Consider the following 19,217-nt stretch of genomic DNA (forward strand, 5'->3'; position numbering starts at 1 on the left):
GCTCTCTCAGTTCATCCTGCCATTGATAGTCATTGGGTAAATAGCAGATATATCGTGTGAAAAAAAACATGTATCAGAAATTTTAGCAATTTGTTCTTGACAATGAAGAGTCCACTGGGTAAATGGTGGGCTTCTGGGCCCAATGGAAACCATACTGACAGTACAAAAATCCAATACATGACCTATCACGGCTCAGTGAGGGAAAAACGCCTCTCTCTGTTGTCCCCAGCTGGCACTGACATAGGGCTTGCACCTTCTGCCCTAGATGCTGACAGCTGGCCTCTAGTAGGCCCGCCTCTAAAGCGACCACGATCTACTTCCCTCAGTCGCGTGAAATCGTGGCAGCCTCTCACTCCATACAAACCACCATGGTGGTGCGTGCAAGCGCCTGTGTATATGTTACAACTCCCTGCCCTCTACCAGAAGTTGGATGGCAACTGGGACTGTGACGCCGACTCTAACTAGGAATTCAGAGTCGATAACTACGTACACTGACGGCAGGTTGACGGGGCTATGGCACTACCCTGTGAAGGATCAGTGCTGGGCAGTTGGTGGATGGAAACTGGTCTTGAATCCATGGCTGCTGCTGCCAAGTCGTCTAGCCGTCCATTGTAGTTCTGGCATCATGGTGGCGCTGCTGGCCTCACGCGATGAGAAGTGATCTCCACCTAAAAATTCAAACTTTATTATATGCATGTGGCATGGTTAACTAGATGTCAGATTTTAGTGAAACAAACGAATGTCAGAGACATACAGAGCAGCCTGAATTTTGAGGCAGGAATCACTTCTCTTCGCCAGACGCCAGCATCACCAATGGGACGCCAAAGCTGTGGCAGGCATTGAGACAATTTGGCAGCTTTCAAGATGGGGCTGCAACTCCCACCAGGACTAAGTCCTTCATAGGATGGTGACACAGGCCCACTGACATGCTGTCTGTGCTTACTGTCACCAACTGGCTTTCCAAGTGGGACACACGCTGTAGCGACTCCTGCCTGAGGGCAGCACCAGTTGTGCACCACTCACAGCCTTCAGGATGCAGCACCAAGGAAAACGGTGCCACTGACGTCAATGGCCATAGCTCTAAAACAGCGGGCCTACCATGGACTTACTATCAGCAGTTCAGGGAGTCAGCTCAGCATCCAGGTTGATAGCCAGTGTCCTTACATCAGTGCTAGATGGGAACCACAGAGAGAGGCGTGTTTGCCTCGCTGAGTCCCGACACAACATATATTGGTTTAGGATAAAGGACCCATACTGTCAATAGTGTGTCAACCACGCCCTGCAGCCCACCACTCATCTTGTGCATTGTCGAGTATAAATCTCTAAAGTCTCTGACACGTGGGTTCAAAATGGTTCAAGTAGCTCGGAGCACTATGGGACTTAAATTCTGAGGTCATCAGCCCCCTAGAACTTAGAACTACTTAAACCTAACTAACCTAAGGACATCACACACATCCATGCCCTGGGCAGGATTCGAACCTGCGACCGTAGTGGTCGCGCGGTTCCAGACTGAAGCACCTTGAATCGCTCGGCCACCCCGGCCGGCCCTGACACATGGGTTTTTGGACACTGTTTATCTGTTATTTACCCAATGAAGATGGTTCCCCTGTGGCAGGCTAAATATTTTTACCTAGTAATTCGACAGTATTCAGCCATCCATGGGGCCGCTACGGATTCCTGAAGAAGATCGCAGTAAAAGGATCAAAACCTCGGGCACATTGGAAATTTGAAGAGATACATGCAGTGGCCAAACGACTCAGAATGACAACAGCCATGGAAGCCAGCAGAATTATACCGTGAAATCATGTTCGGTGCTCGGCAACAGCATCTTCTGATGCAAACAGATAAACATCTGCAACAAAACTGCTCTTTCTGTTCCGCAGTGCACCGATGGAGAAGTGTAAACATACACAAAATCTGGTTTCCACTCATCTATATGCAGATTCACATTAAAAAACTTTCTCTCTTTACATTAGCGCAAAACTTTCACTTCCTCCTTCATGAGGAAGCAAAGTGTCAAAAACGAGACAATCGTGTCACGGTTTTCTGTTGTGACACCGCATCGAATCGGTTAGACGCAGAATTGCTAGCGACGCATTAGAAATTTAAATTAGCAGCGTCGGATGCCTCTGCGTAGCGAAACGCTGCTTTGCAATTGAAATGTGACTCCCTTCGGACACCATTATTATCTCAAAGTGTGAGACGGAATAGTGCCATTACCGCTAATGGCCTCTTTTTCCCTGTGAGCAGCAGTCGACCCGTCTGTCATTCAACTGTCGACAAGTCTTTAATGAGACTCACCCTACTTGTCACACAGCAAATTTCCTCGTCAGCATAACAATGAATGTCAGGCGTCCACTTAATTTCGTTGCAGACTTTAGGGAGAGTTGGGTAACTGTGTGCATCTGTTAGCCCCTCCAGCGAGATCACATGAAGAATGCTGCGAAGCCCTTGCGAGGCCAGGGGAAAACAACAGGGTAAGCTGGCTTTAAGTCCCTGTTCACTTAATAATTGGTGGTAACGAATAAGCTGATAGGCCGACCAAGGCAGTGGCCAAGCCTCCATTTTTGAACCGCATCCTGTCTTAATCGAGAACGTTATTGTAAAATCTAAACAACGTAGCTGGAGTCAGAAGATACCACGTACACTACTCGCCATTAAAATTGCTACACCACGAAGATGACTTGCTGCAGACGCGAAATTTAACCGACAGGAAGAAGATGCTGTGATATGCAAATGATTAGCTTTTCAGAGCATTCACACAAGGATGGCACCGGTGGGGACACCTACAACGTGCTGACATGAGAAAAGTTTCCAACCGATTTCTCATAAACAAACACCAGTTGACTGGCGTTGCCTGGTGAAACGTTGTTGTGATGTCTCGTGTGAGGAGGATAAATGTGTACCATAACGTTCCCGACTTTTTTAAACGTTGGATTGTAGCCTATCGCGATTGCGGTTTGTCGTATCGCTACTCGCGGTGGTCGAGATCCAACGACTGTTAGCAGAATATAGAATCGGCGGATTCAGGAGGGTAATACGGAACGCCACGCTGGACCTCAACGGCCTCGTATCGCTAGCAGTCGAGATGATAGGCATATTATCTGCATGCCTGTAACGGATCGTGCAGCCACGTCTCGATCCCTGAGTCAACAGATGGGGACGTTTGCAAGACAACAACCATCTGCACGAACAGTTCGACGACGTTTGCAGCAGCATGGACTATCAGCTCGGAGACCTTGGCTGCGGTTACCCTTGACGCTGCATCACAGACAGGAGCGCCTGCGATGGTGTATTCAACTACGAACCTGGGTGCACGAATGGCAGAACGTCATTTTTTCGGATGAATCCTCGTTCTGTTTACAGCATCATGATGGTCGCATCCGTGTTTGGCGACATTGCGGTGAACGCACATTGGAAGCGTGTATTCGTCATCGCCATACTGGCGTATCGCCTGGCGTGATGCTATGGGATGCCATTGGTTACACGTCTCGGTCACCTCTCGTTCGCACTCACGGCACTTTGAACAGTGGACGTTACATTTCAGATGTGTTACGACTCGTGGCTCTACCCTTCATTCGATCCCTGCGAAACCCTACATTTCAGCAGGATAATGCTCGACCGCATGTTACAGGTCCTATACGGGCCTTTCTGGATACAGAAAATGTTCGACTGCCGCCCTGGCCAGCACATTCTCCAGATCTCTCACCAACTGAAAACGTCTGGTCAATGGTGGGCGAGCAACTGGCTCTTCGCAATACGCCAGTCACTACTCTTGACGAACTGTGGTATCGTGTTGAAGCTGCATTGGCACCTATAACTGAACACGACATCGAAGCTCTGTTTGACTCAATGCCCAGGCGTATCAAGGCCGTTGTTTCGGTCAGAGGTGGTTGTTCTGGGTACTGATTTCTCAGGATCTATGCACCCAAATTGCGTGGAAATGTAATCACATGTTAATTCTAGTATATTATATTTGTCCAATGAATACACGTTTATTCATTTCTTCTTGGTGTAGCAACAGTCGCTTTTCCCTCGCTCTGTTTGCGAGTGAAGCGGGAAGGTAAATGATTAGTAGCAGAATAACGTCCTTTTGCCTAGTGTACTCCAGCAACCCGAAGTGGCATGGACATGTTGTTGGAAACCCCCTGTAGAAATACTGAGTCATAGCCGTTCGTAATAGTCCAAGTGTTGAAATGGAAATGCCGTGTCGCTAGGGCTTCCCGTCGGGTAGACCGTTCGCCTGGTGCAAGTTTTTCGAGTTGATGCCACTTCGGCGACTTGCGTGTCAATGGGGTTGAAATTATGATGATAAGGACTACACAACACCCAGTTCCTGAGCGGAGAATGTCTCCGATCCAGCCGGGAATCGAACTCGGGCGGTTAGGTATGACATTCCGTCGCTACCAGGGGCGGACAGTCCAAGTGTTGCCGGTGCAGGATATTGTCCATGAACTGGCCCTGATTATGTCCCATAAATGTTCGATGAGATTGACGTTGGGCGATCTGAGTGGGCGAATTACTCGCTCGAACTGTCCAGAATGTTCTGCAAACCAGTTGTGAACAGCTGTGAGCCGGTGACATGTCGCATCGTTGTTGGGGAACATGAAGTTCTTGAGTGGCTGTAAATGGTCTTCACGTAGCCCAACATAGCCATTTACAGCCAATAACCGATTCATTTGGACCAGAGGAGATCCATTACCTGTAGCCATAGCTCACATCGTAGTAGAGCTACCACCAGTTAGCTCAGTACTTTTGTAAGGTGTCAGTCAAATCCAACACCTTCCATGAAAACCCTGACATGATAGCAAATGCGGCAATATCTCACATAGCTCCGAATAAATCCTGTCATTAAATTAACCAAAGTAATATGATCAGTGAGTGAGCAAATGGAATACCACAGACTAACACAAAAATGTTAAACGCATGTCATACATTCCCACCGTGAGACAGACGCAGTTCCGAGGGGAGAAACGAGAAGCCAAGAGCAGAGCCGTGTAGGCTAGAAGGCCCTACGATAAAAGTGGGACAATGTGACACCCACAGCGCCGGCCGACCGCCAAGTCCACCCCCCAGTCTATGTTAAAAGATAGAGCCCTCCAGAAGAACAGTATAGATCTTACGATAACACTAAAAGGGCCAGCTGCAAGTTTTAGCGTGAGAACATATGCATCTCTGTTACGTAGCATACGTTAAAAATATTGCCCCACCACGAAAAGTATAACGTTTCTCATTGGATAGAATTTTTGTAGGCGGAGCTTGAGGTTAACATTGAGACGCTGATTGGTCAGTTGAAAGCACAGCCAGATACCTTCTTCTTAAACCAACGTCGGTAAACAGTAGTAAGGATAAGTTCGTGAGAGTTGCTACTGAGATGGCGAGGTGTGTGGAGCTGCGTCGCCCGCCGCCCCCTGACGTTGGCGCTGACTAACCACCGACAAGGTAATGAACGCAAGCGATGCCGCATAAGAGCGCATCAGGCTTCACTCAGAACTGCAGAAGTCTCATCTGTTACATCCCCTTTTTACATAATACTAGTGTCGATCGTCAATTAAACTTTGTGGTATTCACATTTGCTACTTGAAGTTAAAATCCGAAACGCGATGATTTTTCTGGTATATAATTATTGAGAAGCCACATCAGCCACTGTAATTTACGATAAGTTAAATAAGTAATTAAAGATAATTGAGGGTCACTGTAAACCATTTTTGATAGTTTTCTCTTTTATGAAACTTAATTTAAACCTAGAGTATAGATGTGATATGGCATAGGTCATCCTTCGATGCATTATAGAATTTGGAAACCCGTTCAGGGAATATTTGTTCACATTTTTGTAGCACGCAGTTGGTTTTTATCATCCTGTATTAAAAAATTTCCTTTTATCAATAGTACAATTTATAAACAATGTTTTCTGAGTAGAATAAAAATTCCAATGGTAAACTTAACTGCTTTTTCGACGTTATTTTACCAGCTACCTAACAATAGGAAAGCCTTGAACCCCTTCCACTAAATTTAGTTAGTATTTAGATTCTTTTACAGGCAGTGCAGTGGAGCTGATGCTGAAATCATTAAGTATTTGATTATATCATCACTAGTCTCACTGAACTCTTCTGAACTCTACATGTCATGTGTGGTTTGTCATGTGTGGTTTGGCGTCTCCTTACCAGCAACAGGTCCCAGGTTCAAACTAGTCAATTCCCCAAGAAACACGCTCAAAGCGTCGTTAAGCGAAAGTGGTAGGGAGACACGTCTTGGAACAAACAGACACCACGCAGAATGTTAGACTTTGTTGACAACTTCGGTCTACCGCTTCGTGGCGTTTGAGCCAAACTAGAAACCTTCCATCAGTTTGTACCAACTGAAATCAGGACTGATCTGACCAGGCCGCAGTTTTCCAGTGGTCTAGGGTCCATCCGTTATGGTCACGAGACGAGGAGGGATGCTGCAGGCGTCGTCGTGCTGCTAGGAAATGCACTCGCGATCACTCGTCTGCCCACATAGTCCGCCGCACTCTCATAACAGATATGTACAGGGTGTTTCAAAAATGACCGGTATATTTGAAACGGCAATAAAAACTAAACGAGCAGCGATAGAAATACACCATTTGTTGCAATATGCTTGGGACAACAGTACATTTTCAGGCGGACAAACTTTCGAAATTACAGTAGTTGCAATTTTCAACAACAGATGGCGCTGCAAGTGATGTGAAAGATATAGAAGACAACGCAGTCTGTGGGTGCGCCATTCTGTACGTCGTCTTTCTGCTGTAAGCGTGTGCTGTTCACAACGTGCAAGTGTGCTGTAGACAACATGGTTTATTCCTTAAAACAGAGAATTTTTCTGGTGTTGGAATTCCACCGCCTAGAACACAGTGTTGTTGCAACAAGACGAAGTTTTCAACGGAGGTTTAATGTAACCAAAGGACCGAAAAGCGATACAATAAAGGATCTGTTTGAAAAATTTCAACGGACTGGGAACGTGACGGATGAACGTGCTGGAAAGGTAGGGCCACCACGTATGGCAACCACAGAGGGCAACGCGCAGCTAGTGCAGCAGGTGATCCGACAGCGGCCTCGGGTTTCCGTTCGCCGTGTTGCACCTGCGGTCCAAATGACGCCAACGTCCACGTATCGTCTCATGCGCCAGAGTTTACACCTCTATCCATACAAAATTCAAACGCGGCAACCCCTCAGCGCCGCTACCATTGCTGCACGAGAGACATTCGCTAACGATATAGTGCACAGGATTGATGACGGCGATATTCATGTGGGCTGCATTTGGTTTACTGACGAAGCTTATTTTTACCTGGACGGCTTCGTCAATAAACAGAAAGCCCCATGTTGCAGTCCCATCGTCCCTGCATCCTCAAAAAGTACTGGTCTGGGCCGCCATTTCTTCCAAAGGAATCATTGGCCCATTTTTCAGATCCGAAACGATTACTGCATCACGCTATCTGGACATTCTTCGTGAATTTGTGGCGGTACAAACTGCCTTACACGACACTGCGAACACCTCGTGGTTTATGCAAGATGGTGCCTGGCCACATCGCACGGCCGACGTCTTTAATTTCCTGAATGAATATTTCGATGATCGTGTGATTGCTTTGGGCTATCCGAAACATACAGGAGGCGGCGTGGATTGGCCTCCCTATTCGCCAGACATGAACCCCTGTGACTTCTTTCTGTGGGGACACTTGAAAGACCAGGTGTACCGCCAGAATCCAGAAACAATTGAACAGCTGAAGCAGTACATCTCATCTGCATGTGAAGCCATTCCGCCAGACACGTTGTCAAAGGTTTCGGGTAATTTCATTCAGAGACTACGCCATATTATTGCTACGCATGGTGGATATGTGGAAAATATCGTACTACAGAGTTTCCCAGACCGCAGCACCATCTGTTGTTGAAAATTGTAACTACTGTAATTTCGAAAGTTTGTCTGCCTGAAAATGTACTGTTGTCCCAAGCATATTGCAACAAACGGTGTATTTCTATCGCTGCTCGTTTAGTTTTTATTGCCGTTTCAAATATACCGGTCATTTTTGAAACACCCTGTATGTCATACGTCCCACTTTGCTTTCTGTGATTATTTCACGCAGAGCCCGCAGCTCGTGGTGTATTGGGTAGCGCTGCTGCCTCTGAATCATGGGGTCCGGAGTTCGATACCCGGACGGGTTGGGGATTTTCTCTCCCAAAGGACTGAATGTTTGTGTTGTCCTCATCATTTCATCATCATTGTCATCACTCATGAGTGCGACTAGACTGGATTGTGAAAAAATTGGACCGTGTAAGAACTGGGACTTTGTACGGGGGCTGATGACTGAACAGTTAAGCGCCGCACGGACCAAACATCATCATCATCATTTCACGCAGTGTTGCTTGTCTGTTAGCTCTGACAACTCGAAGTAAACGCCGCTCCTCTCTGTTGTTAAGTGGAGACAGTTGGCCACATCGTTGTCCCCGGTGAGAGGTAATGGCGAAAGTGTGGTGTTCTCGGCACACACTTGACATTTTGGATCTCGGAATATTTAATTCCCTAACGATTTTCGAAATAGCATGTCCCATGCGTCTAGCTCGAACTACGGTTCCGCGTTGATAACCTGAGTCATAATGACATCTCCACTAATGCACCTCTCTTTTATACCTTGTGTATGCAATACTACCTCAATTTGTTTATGTGCATATCTCTATACCATGGCTTTTATAACCTTCGTGTCTAATCCACGTTTAATGTTTCACATCACCTGTGAAAAGAAGTGGAGAATGAAATGTAAACAAAGCGGATAAATCCATTTGTACCGTGAGTAACTGGATATTAATTGTATCTTTAAAATGCCGTAAATCATAAAATAATTTATACTGCTGAGACTACGGTACCAGCTTTTTGCAGGAAGGACTTCTATCATTTAACCTTACGGAAATTTTAGGGACTTTATTCCTTACTTACCAATCAACACTGTATCACTTAAGCAGATCCTGGTACAAGATTTAATTACACTTTTTGTATCTTCTTTAGTGCAAAAGCTTATCTGTTGGAGATGTGCCTATAATGTCATGAAACTACTCAATCATTTTGACGCAGCTGTTGCAGTTATCACCAATTTAAATGTATTACCACAGCTGTGGTTGCACCTTATACAAAGTGATTTGTAAAAAGAAATATGATTGGTTGTAAATTGCTGAAGGACTCAAAGATCCTACTGGAGACGTAGGATACACGATAAATTCGTTAGAAACTTGCATCAGACCGGATCAGAATGAATAAACACAAGCTTTTGTATTCGTTTTATTAATGATGGAAACCACAATAAATTTCCTTGAACGAAAACAAGTATACAGAATGAGATTTTCTCTCTGCAGTGGAGTGTGCGCTGATATGAAACTTCCTGGCAGATTAAATCTGTGTGTCGGACCGAGACTCGAACTCGGGACCGCCAAAAGAGATAGTATTCACAGTTTATGTTCTCTGGGTTCTTCTCCATTTCCTTTGTAGACGCTTGTTCATTGATAGATGCGAATGGTAGTGAACACTGGCGAATTAGAATGAGATTTTCACTCTGCAGCGGAGTGTGCGCTGATATGAAACTTCCTGGCAGATTAAAACTGTGTGCCGGACCGAGACTCGAACTCGGGACTGGCAGAAGAAAAGCTGTGAGGCCGGGGCGTGAGTCGTGCTTGGGTAGCTCAGTTGGTAGAGCATTTGCCCGCGAAAGGCAAAGGTCCCGAGTTCGAGTCTCGGTCCGGCACACAGTTTTAATCTGTCAGGAAGTTTCACTGGCGAATTTTCTTGCGGATGCGCACCAGCTTGTGTTCGCTTCCATTGGCCTCGGTGAAAAATGGGCTTTAGAGTAATCTCAGGCGCGAAGATTACTAGACGCCGCCATCCTTTCGCCGCAGGTACCGAATATTGGTCATAATGACCGTACCACAAGGCCACACAGCAACAGAGCAGGCTTCCTACCGAGTACTTCCGCGGTGGTTTTCAAACAGGGGGTTATCTGCCGGCAGATCTGATTCTACAGCGCGAGGTATGCCGAAATGAGGCCCACGTAGAGGAAGTCCTGGAGCTGGCGGCGCGGGATTGCAGTCATCAGGAGGTGGCGTGGGAAAGGCGGGCTACTTTCTCCCCAGGCCCAGGTGAGGTGCCATAAAGCAGCCTCGTCAATTCGCGGCCCGGTGAGAAGCTACTTACGGGCTCGCCTATCGTCGAAACCACCAGGCAGGCTAATTAGAAAACAGTTCCTGGACACCCTCCTGACTCGTCCAGTAGCACGATAAGCCTTCCTGCCTAAATTCATTTGAAACTGAATTCCAGTAAAACTATCTGTTCTACCACCAAATATTAGTATTCTATAGAAGAAAATTGGCAGTGTGGGTCGTACTCCGACATGTTTTTTTTCTCCTTTGTGGTTATTTCATGTCCCACACCCCATATGGGCAAGGGATGGGCTGTCAGAGGTACAATACTCCGCTCTTCAGCCAAGATCATTCTTATACAGGGTGTCACAAAAAGGTACGGCCAAACTTTCAGGACACACTCCTCGCACACAAATAAAGAAAAGATGTTATGTGGACATGTGTCCGGAAACGCCTACTTTCCATGTTAGAGCTCATTTTATTACTTCTCTTCAAATCACATTAATCATGGAATGCAAACACACAGCAATAGAACGTACCAGCATGTCTTCAAACACTTTGTTACAGGAAATGTTCAAAATGTCCTCCGTTAGCGAGGATACATGCATCCACCCTCCGTCGCATGGAATCCCTGATGCGCTGATGCAGCCCTGGAGAATGGCGTATTGTATCACAGCCGTCCACAATACGAGCACGAAGAGAGTCTACATTTGGTACCGGGGTTGCGTAGACAAGAGCTTTCAAATACCCAAATGCTCCCATAAATGAAAGTCAAGAGGGTTGAGGTCAGGAGAGCGTGGAGGCCATGGAATTGGTGCGCCTCTACCAATCCATCGGTCACCGAAACTGTTGTTGGGGAGCGTACGAACACTTCGACTGAAATGTGCAGGAGCTCCATCGTGCATGAACCACATGTTGTGTCGTATTTGTAAAGGCACATGTTCTAGCAGCACAGGTAGAGTACCCCGTATGAAATCATGGCGGTGAATCGAGGAAGTACAGCACATACTGACGAAACTAAAATGAGCTCTAACATGGAAAGCAAGCGTTTCTGGACACATGTCCACATAACATGTTTTCTTTATTTGTGTGTGAGGAATGTTTCCTGAAAGTTTGGCCGTACCTTTTTGTAACATCCTGTAATTGTAACAAAGACGATAGAAAAAATACGTCGACTGTTTTAAATTAAAAAGATTAATGACGAACAGCTAAAGCAAGGAAAAATATATACAACTGAAAAAACACAGTTGCAATGGGCTGATATTCTTCTACGGAAAAAAGCACTGGAGCACTGTACTTTCACTTAACGTCTGAAGGACCTGCACTGGCTAAGAAGTAGTATACGAGGAGAGATTATGTTCCACACAGGTTGAGGTGTGTGGGTAAATAGACAGGCGTCTATTAGGTGGGGATACTATGGAGATGATAGGAAGGAGGGGAAACGGATAGTGGGAATGCAGACGGTGGGAGTGATTGTGGTTGGGGAGAGGTCAAAGTTCAACATTTATTTCTTTATTATTATTTCAATTATCCACAACGGGATTGAACTGGCAGCAGGCAAAAACCGCACTTCATCCAAAGGTTACAGAGAGTGTATTTAAAACTACGTACGCCATATAAAAGGTGACAATAACAGATGACTTTGTAAAAAATAGCCGGCCGGTGTGGCCATGCGGTTCTAGGCGCTTCAGTGTGGAACCGCGCGACCACTACGGTCACAGGTTCGAATCCTGCCTCGGGCATGGATGTGTGTGATGTCCTTAGGTTAGTTAGGTTTAAGTAGTTTCTAAGTTCTATGGGACTGATGACCTTAGAAGTTAAGTCCCATAGTGCTCAGAGCCATTTGAACCACTTTTTTGTAAAAATTACATAGGATGACGATAGCGACGATTTTTACGTAAAAATAAGTGACAATAAACGAGGTTTTGTAAAATACATGTAGATGAAAAATATTGTTGGCTTTTAGAACTCGTTTGGCAATTTTATATAAAACTTTAGCATCTTAAAGTGAGCTCTTATACAGTGCCACACAATTACTCACGATACGAGTACAATCGATTTGTTAAGTTTCTCCTCTAATAATTTTCGTTTGCATCTTGTTCTACACGTTTCATAAAACGAAACTATGCGATTGTTCGTTCCACTCACAGGTTTGTTATGTATAATTATGGATATTTGTTGCACTTTTCTATGAAGCGCACTGCAGTCGCTTAATACATTTGTTTGGTTTAGAAGTCATCAGTAACAGGTGAAGCAAATATATATATATATATATATATATATATATATAAAAATAGTGGTGTGTAAACCGTTGCTACTTATTGGAATGTCTTCAGTTATTGATTTAACTACAGTCATATAAACATTGTTAATGTCTTGGTTTTATGAATCGTACATCACACGGCATAACTTCTCTTATTGTTATATTTTTCTGTTACTTATATTCTTGATTACTCTGGTTATATACATTGTGTTTTTAATTTTTATTTGTTTTTACTGTTGTTTTTGTATGAAATCTTGATCCCTTTTTTTAAAAACATTTCCTGTGTAAAGTGTCATTTGAATAAAGAGAGCACTGTGATGCCTACCTCATGTTCGAGCTCTGCTGCATGTGATTGTAAGCTGCAAGCTGATTACATATTTTTCTCGGAAGCTGTTATGTTCTTCTGTATTGATGCGATGCTGAAGTTGTAATACGTGCTTTTATTACATGACTCTTCAAGACTTAAGTATCTGGTATGTACCATACGTCAGAATTGTAATGCACTCGATGTGACTTAGGCCTGTATTATATAATATGGCCTTCATGTCTGATTTTACATCTTATACTTTTTAACACTGAAGACAGTCATACTGCGATTGAAATCAGTTTTATGTAATAATTATTTCAAACCTCTTACAATTGATGCTGCTAACTTTCTTGTTTACAATATTTTACATTTATTTGTTATTTTTATAGTCAGTGAACAGTGAATACTACACTGGACGAAAAACACGTATAGAAACCACCCAGAAGTTGAGTGGGAAACGAAATGTTATTTCACAGGGTATTATTTACTCGTTCAGCTTTTACAAGGTAAATATTAAACAAAGAGATTATACCATAAAATAAGATACATGTATCAGCACATGGTACAAAACGTTATACGAAAAGACTTATTCTTCTAAATCAGTCAACGACAATGTCCGTGAGTTTACGTATCTCCTCTGATTTGCCACCAAAGCTATGCACGGTGCATTCGGTCAGGTTGTCCATCGATTGGTTGAGTCCACTCTCGCACTGAGGGTCGTTCGAGAGCCTGATGTTGTCATCATCTCCCAACGTTTTCCGATACATGTCTCACACGGTTTACGGCTGTCTACGCTCTTGTCGAAAGGTTAGAGTCCCCTATTGGTATGTCTGGAATGTCGTTGTTGTTGTTGTGGTCTTCAGTCCTGAGACTGGTTTGATGAAGCTTTCCATGCTAATCTATCCTGTGCAAGCTCCTTCATCTCCCAGCACCTACTGCAACCTACACCCTTCTGAATCTGCTTGGTGTATTCATCTCTTGGTCACCCTCTGCGATTTTTACCCTCCACGCTGCCCTACAATGCTAAATTTGTGATCCCTTGATGCCTCAGGACATGTCCTACCAACCGATCCCTTCTTCTAGTCAAGTTGTGCCACAAACTTCTCTTCTCCCCAATCCTATTCAATACCTGCTCATTAGTTACGTGATGTACCCACCTAATCATCAACATTCTTCTGTAGCATCACATTTAGAAAGCTTCTATTCTCTTCTTGTCCGAACTATTTATTGTCCATGTTTCACTTCCACGACTTACTGACACTTAAATCTATACTCGATGTTAACAAATTCTTCTTCTTCAGAAACGCTTTCCTTGCTATTGCCAGTCTACATTTTATATCCTCTCTACTTCGACCATCATCAGTTATTTTGCTCCGCAAACAGCAAAACTCCTTTACCACTATAAGTTTTTTCCTAATCTAATTCCCTCAGCATCACCCGACTTAATTCGACTACATTCCATTATCCTCGTTTTGCTTTTGTTGATGTTCATCTTATACCCTCCTTTCAAGACACTGTCAATTCCGTTCAACTGCTCTTCCAAGTCCTTTGCTGTCTCTGACAGAATTACAATGTCATCGGCGAACCTCAGAGTTTTTATTTCTTCTCCATGGATTTTAATACCTACTCCAAATTTTTCTTTTATTTCCTTTACTGCTTGCTCAATATACAGATTGAATAACATCGGGGAGAGGCTACAACTCTGTCTCACTCCCTTCCCAACCATTGCTTCCCTTTCATGGCCGTCGACTCTTATAACGGCCATCTGGTTTCTGTACAAATTGTAAATGGCCTTTCGCTCCCTGTATTTTACCCCTGCCTCCTTTAGAATTTGAAAGAGAGTATTCCAGTCAACATTGTCGAAAGCTTTCTCTAAGTCTACAAATGCTAGAAATGTAGGTTTGCCTTTCCTTAATCTAGATGATAAGATAAGTCTGAAGGTCAGCATTGCCTCACGTGTTCCAACATTTCTACGGAATCCAAACTGATCTTCCCCGAGGTCGGCTTCTACCGGTTTTTCCATTCGTCTGTATAGAATTCGCGTTAGTATTTTGCAACTGTGGCTTATTAAACTGATAGTTCGGTAATTTTCACATTTGTCAACACCTGCTTTTTTTGGGATTGGAATAATTATATTCTTCTTGAAGTCTGAGGGTATTTCACCTGTCCCGTACATCTTGCTCACCAGATGGTAGAGTTTTGTCAGGACTGGCTCTCCCAAATGCGTCAGTAGTTGTAATGGAATGTTGTCTACTCCCGGGGCCTTGTTTCGACTCGGGTCTTTCAGTGCTATGTCAAACTCTTCATGCAGTATTGTATTTCCCATTTCATATTCATCTACATCCTCTTCCATTTCTATAATATTGTCCTCAAGCACAACGCCCTTGTATAGACCCTCTATACACTCCTTCCACCTTTCTGTTCTCCCCTCTGTGCTTAGAACTGGGTTTCCAACTGAGCTCTTGATATTCATACAAGTGGCTCTCTTTTCTCCAAGGGTCTCTTTAATTTTCCTGTAGGCTGTATCTATCTTACCCCCTAGTGAGATAAGCCTCTACATCCTTACATTTGTCCTCTAGCCATCCCTGCTTAGCCATTTTGCACTTCCTGTCGATCTCATTTTTGAGACGTTAGTATTCCTTTTTGTCTGCTTCATTTACTGCATTTTTATATTTTCTCCTTTCATGAATGAAATTCAATATTTCTTCTGTTACCCAAGGATTTCTGCTAGCCCTCGTCTTTTTACCTACTTGATCCTCTGCTGCCTTCACTAGTTCATCCTTCAGAGCTACCCATTCGTCTTCTACTGTATTTCTTTCCTCCATTCCTGTCAATTCTTCCCTTATGCTCTCCCTGAAACTTTGTACAACCTCTGGTTCTTTCAGTTTCTCCAGGTCCCATCTCCTTAAATTCCCACCTTTTTTCAGTTTCTTCAGTTTTAATCTACACTTCATAACCAATAGATTGTGGTCAGAGTCCACATCTGCCTCTGGAAATGTACTACAATTTAAAACCTGGTTCCCAAATCTCTGTCTTACCATTATATAATTTATCTGATACCTTTTAGTATCTCCAGGATTCTTCCATGTATGCAACCTTCTTTTATGATTCTTGAACCAAATGTTAGCTATGATTAAGTTTTGCTCTGTGCAAAATTCTACCAGACGGCTTCCTCTTTCATTTCTTAGCCCCAATACATATTCACCTACTATGTTTCCTTCTCTCCCTTTTCCTACTGTCGAATGCCAGTCACCCATGACTATTAAATTTTCGTCCCCCTTCATACCTGAATAATTTCTTTTATCTCATCATACATGTCTTCAATTTCTTCGTCATCTGCAGAGCTAGTTGGCATATAAACTTGTACTACTGTAGTAGGCATGGGCTTCGTGTCTATCTTGGCCACTATAATACGTTCACTATGCCGCTTGTAGTAGCTTACCCGCACTCCTATTTTTTTATTCATTATTAAACCTATTCCTGCATTACCCCTATTTGATTTTGTATTGACAACCCTGTATTCACCTGACCAGAAGTCTTGTTCCTCATGCCACCGAACTTCACTAATTCCCACTATATCTAACTTTAACCTATCCATTTCCCTTTTTAAATTTTCTAACCTACCTGCCCGATTAAGGGATCTGACATTCCACGCTCCGATCCGTAGAATGCCAGTTTTCTTTCTCCTGATAACTAAACTGATTGCGCAATAAAATTATGTTGGTACAGCTGGTGGTTTGCTATGCGTCATTTTTAAAAAAATTCTATTCTTGATTTTTTCCTCTACTCGACACTTTTTTCCGTTCCTTTCCTGGATCGTAGGGAAACAGCTCTTCGGCTGTTTGCAGTAGAGGTGACATTGATTCAGGCGGGTCGTTGGTGTCATGAATTTGTGTATAGGAGGATTTGGGTCCGATAGTATTTTACTATATTCTCTAAATATTAACTGACTTTTTTCTCATTTCAGGTGGTGCTGTATTAGATAACATCGGTAGCCAATCAACAGATGAAAATCTTAGCGTTCTCTTTGCTTATCTTAGATGAGTGTCTATTTTTCGTACTTGTGCACTTCTGGCTCTTACGGCCGCACAATATTCGGTCACGCTGTATGTGTACCACTGCTAAATATGAAGTTCGCATGATATTTGCGTCACATCCCCAGGTTGTTCCCACGCGTTTGGAAATGGAAGAGTGCGATCAAGTTGAATCCACACTCGCACTAAGTGACTTTCGAGATTCCCCATGCCATCATCTCTCTACATCTTCCGACGGCTGTCCTCACACAGATTAGGGTAGTTCATGCTCTTCTCGGAAAGTTAAAGCTGTCTGTTGGTATGTGTGGATCATCAACCATGTTACTGTTCATAGGGAAACGCCTCATCATCGGTTTTCAGTATGGATGATCTTGATTTCAAGCGGTTTTTTTGGTGCCAAGTCCTGTTGTAGAGGAAGCGGAGGTACAATCGGGTATGGGAGTGATACCGGAATTTTTCTTTTTCTTTTTCTTTTTACTGGTTGGTAGCACTGTTTTGGCCATTAGATGTTGAAGTCAGCTGGCAATTTCAGTACTGGCATGAGGCTTGATCGAGTGTGACGCGTTATTGTGCGACTTACTGCGCGATCGATGTTTTGTGTTCAATGAGAAACTTATACCGTCTTATTACGAGCTGAAACTAGTAATACAACTAATAATATTTTTAACAGACCGTATGAACACATTCCATGTTAAATGATTCATCACCTCCTTTCTTATGCCGATGGAGTATTGCACATAATGTATAGTTGGGGTAAAGCTGAGCAGAAGCTACGTACTTGATATTACCCTACGACTTCGTTACAGGTAACTTATATATGCTCTTAACGGTAAGCTACTTTGGCTCTAGACCAATAAAAAGACTGAGAAGTGACTGAAGATGGCAATTTAATAACTACATATAGAATTTACAGTTTTTGTTGCAATTTTTAGATCATTTTTATTACCAATAATATGATTAATTATCCCTTATTGAAGAGGTATACTATCATTTGAGGTAGACTACTAAGCGCTTTATAGGATCGGGAAACTAAGACATGACAGCCATCCAGGAAGTGTGTCAACCCAATATGAAACAGCAAAATTGTTCGGCCTTGCATCTACTCGAACAGTAATAATGCAAAATGACCGGTCTGGATTTAAAACTTTGTGTTCTGCCTTACAGCAGGTCTTCTCATGGGGGAAGCCTCGTCAGAGAGGTCCACCGCATGAGTGATTCCATTGGAGGTTACCCGTTGCCTTCCACTGATGATGAAATGATAATAACACAACACCCAGTCCCTGAGCGGAGAAAATCTGCGACCCAGCTGGGAATCGAACCCGGGCGCCTTGGCGTGACAGGCCGCCGCGCTGATCACTCAGCTATCAGGGTGGACCAGGATTTGAAAAGACTGGTATTTTCTCGCTTAATGCAAATGCATTTGGCGAAGAGGAATTTGCAACAGAAAGAATAATGCCCGTTTCCCAGAACACAACTTCTTCTTCACGTCTTTGTACGTAGACTGCTGTGCAAACACAGTCTTCATTCATTGTGTCACAGGAGAGTGTTAAGTCAATTACACATTACAAGAGATCACAGTCAGATGAAGAGGAAAACGTACCATGATCACGGAAGGTGCCTGCAAAAGTGAACTCAGTGCAACAAAAACATTTACCCTGCGGATTGAAAAACTACTGAAGGCCTTTGGCTCTAGACCAATAAAAAGACTGAGAAGTGACTGAAGATGGCAAACAGCTCTCCTGAAGATGAGAATAAAATGCGTTGACTGTTTTGCAAAGACAGCTACTCGTTAACAAGAAAATCAAATGATTGGGTGAATTATTTACTGTGTGAGAAGGGCACGTATGAGGATTATACAGGGCGGATTTACGATTACTTCCTTATAAACATCAGAGGTTGAGCGGGTATGTTATGTTATTTTAGGGATTACAATATCTAGTCAAATTTACCGAGAATTCAACAGAATAAGCCACGCTGCAGTACGACATGTCACTTCCTCTAGACCAGTCGAGAGGGACTGCAACGTCGTACTGATAAGTGGCACGTTTGTCAAGATCAATGTCAATTGGATGCACTGATTCGATTGGGAAGTGAGTAAAACAACGATGTATTCTCTCCTGAGGCGACTTGGCCCACAACAGTTCCACATGGTCCTCGATATGCTGGATAGCGTCATTAGGATGGAGCTGATGCCTGAGTTGGTTGCATCCATGTTCCACTGGGGCATGTCTGTGGATCTCGCTGGCCACGAAAGTACGTCAAAACCATGGAGACAATTCATAGCGACACATTCTATATGTGTACGAGCTTTATCCAGTTGAAAATTGGCACCACAATATATGAGAGTGAGCCTTGCGCATCCCATATCGGCACCAGTCACTTATATCGGTAGTTGCCGATCACAGTGAAGCCTCTGATCAGTTACTACGTAACCAAAGGACGCCTTTCCACCAGGGTGCAGAGAGGCGGCACCGAGT

The 19,217-nt window shown here is 43.8% G+C and overlaps 1 non-coding gene across 1 annotated transcript; it reads left to right on the top strand.

Moving 5' to 3' along the window:
* The first annotated feature begins 9,671 nt into the window (after positions 1-9,671).
* Trnas-cga lies at positions 9,672-9,746 on the top strand. Its single transcript has one exon. It is a non-coding gene; the product is annotated as a tRNA-Ser (tRNA).
* The last annotated feature ends 9,471 nt before the right edge of the window (positions 9,747-19,217 follow it).

The sequence above is a fragment of the Schistocerca americana genome, chromosome 9, assembly GCF_021461395.2.
Source record: "Schistocerca americana isolate TAMUIC-IGC-003095 chromosome 9, iqSchAmer2.1, whole genome shotgun sequence".
NCBI lineage: Eukaryota > Metazoa > Arthropoda > Insecta > Orthoptera > Acrididae > Schistocerca > Schistocerca americana.